Genomic DNA, 2,560 nt, shown 5'->3' on the forward strand with positions numbered 1-2,560 from the left:
GCCAGTCATGTTCCAGATGCTTCAGACTGTGGGCCAATTCAGTGGAATGCCTACTGAAGATCCTCATCTTCACTTAAGACTATTTATAGAAGTGAGTGATTCTTTCAAGTTAGCCGGTGTACCCAAAGATGCATTATGACTGAAGCTGTTCCCATATCCGCTAAGGGACAGAGCTCATGCTTGGTTGAACTCATTGCCACCGAACTCCATTTCTACATGGCAAGAGTTAGCCGAGAGATTCCTCATGAAATATTTCCCGCCGAGCAAGAATGCTAGGTTGAGGAATAAGATCACTGCCTTCCAACAAATGGATGATGATTCCCTGTATGAGGCATGAGAAAGGTACAAAAAGTTATTACGAAAGTGCCCTCATCATGGAATCCCACATTACATTCAACTTGAGACATTCTATAATGGTCTCAACTTTCACACGAGGATGGTAATGGACGCCTCTGCTAATGGTGCTCTCCTTTCTAAGTCTTATAATGAGGCTTACGAAATTATTGAGAGGATTTCCAGCAACAATTACCAATAACCAACCAATCAAGCAGCGTCAGGAAGTCGAGTCACTGGAATAAATGAAGTGGACGCTCTCACTTCACTCGCATATCAGGTATCTTCAATATCCTCAATGCTTAAGAATCTTACCACTAATGGGTCTAACATTTTTGTAGCCCAACCGCCTAACCAATTTGAGAATATAGCCTGTGTGTATTGTGGGAAAGGAAATTTGTTTGAAGAATGTCCATCGAACCCAGAATCCGTATATTACATGGCTAACCAAAACCAAAACCAAGGGAGGCAAGGACTGTAATCCAACTTTTATAACTCATCATGGTGAAATCACCCGATTTTTTCCTAGAGTAACCAAGGGGCTGGAACCAGTAATACTTATGCCCAACCTAGACCAACTCAGTTGCCTAGTTTCCCCCAACAAGTTCAGAAACCAACCCAAGTGGAACCATCCAATAGCTCAGAGAATCTATTGAAGGCATACATGGCGAAAAATGATGCCACTCTAAGGAATTTGGAGAATCAAGTGGGCCATCTTGTTACTGAACTCAGGAACCAGCCATAAGGTTCTCTACCTAGTGACATGGAGAATCTGAGAAATCTGGGGAATGAACATTGTAAAGCGTTGACATTAAGGAGCAGAAAGACAGTAGAGCCCAACACTGTCGAAGTTGAAAAAGAGCCAGTTGATGCTCAAGATTCAGAAAAAGTTCAAGCAAGTGTTGAAATTCTAGTTTCACCAGAACCAGACTCGACAAAGTAAGCTCAAGACCAGCTAATTCTGATAAACTAACAATGTCGTTAGATGCAAAACTGCCGCCAAAGACGAATCAACCAGAATTAGTCCCACTAACAAAACCACCACCACCCTACCCTCAAAGACTTCATAAAAAAGCAGGAGATTCAATTCAAGAAGTTCCTTGACGTACTTAAGCAACTTCACGTCAACATCCCATTGATTGAAGCACTTGAGCAAATGCCGAACTACAACAAGTTCATGAAAGATATATTGTCTAAAAAACGAAGACTTGGAGAATTTGAGATGGTAGCTTTGACGAAGGAATGCAGTGCATATCTTCAAGACAAACTACCCCAAAAATTGAAGGATCGTGGATGTTTTACCATACCGTGCAACATTGGAGCAACTTATTGTGGTAAGGCATTATGTGACTTAGGTGTAAGTATCAACTTGATGCCTATGTGAATATTTAAAAGTTGGGGATAGGAGAAGTTAGGCCAACTACAGTTACGTTTCAACTAGTAGATCGATCCTTAGCATATCCAGAAGGAAAAATCGAGGACGTATTGGTGCGTGTAGACAAGTTTATCTTTCCTGCTGACTTTGTAATTATAGATTTTGAAGAAGAAAAAGAAGTACCAATCATCCTAGGAAGGCCGTTCCTAGCAACTGGAAGGACCCTTATTGATGTGCAGAAGGGCGAGCTCACTATGCGTGTTCAGGATGATCAGGTAACATTATGGGATTTCCTTACACAATGGATGATTGCTCTGCAGTGTCCAATTTAGAGGATTTAATAGTGGAGAAGGAACTCAACTATGTTGAGGACCCACTGGAAAGAATTTTGACATTGGATCCTCCAAGTGATGAAGAGGAGGATGAATACTTAGCTTTGCTAGAAGCTAATCAAAGGGGATTTAATCCGCAATCTCATTTTAAATCTTTGGAGTTAGAAAAGAGAGACTATTCCCAATCAAAAGCGTCGATCGAAGAGCCACCTAAATTAGAACTCAAGGTATTTCCTTCTCATTTAAAATACGTTTATTTAGGCAACGCTTCTACTCTTCCTATGATTGTTTCAGCAGAATTGACCACTAAGCAAGAAGAGAAACTTATCTTAGTTCTGAAACAATTGAAGAAGGCCATCGGATGGACCATAGCTGATATTCGCGGTATTAGTCCATCTATATGCATGCACAAGATTATCCTCGAAGATGGCAAAAAAGGGACGATCGATGGACAACGGAGACTGAACCTCATCATGAAGGACGTAGTAAAAAAAGAGATCATCGAGTGGTTAGATGCGGG

At 41.1% G+C, this 2,560-nt stretch overlaps 1 non-coding gene across 1 annotated transcript; it reads right to left on the reverse strand.

The window, feature by feature from the left end:
* Positions 1-274: 274 nt before the first annotated feature.
* On the reverse strand, positions 275-381 carry LOC121222782 (small nucleolar RNA R71). Its single transcript, XR_005920153.1, has one exon. It is a non-coding gene; the product is annotated as a small nucleolar RNA R71 (small nucleolar RNA).
* Positions 382-2,560: the final 2,179 nt, after the last annotated feature.

This window comes from Gossypium hirsutum, chromosome D10, assembly GCF_007990345.1.
Source record: "Gossypium hirsutum isolate 1008001.06 chromosome D10, Gossypium_hirsutum_v2.1, whole genome shotgun sequence".
Classification (NCBI taxonomy): domain Eukaryota; kingdom Viridiplantae; phylum Streptophyta; class Magnoliopsida; order Malvales; family Malvaceae; genus Gossypium; species Gossypium hirsutum.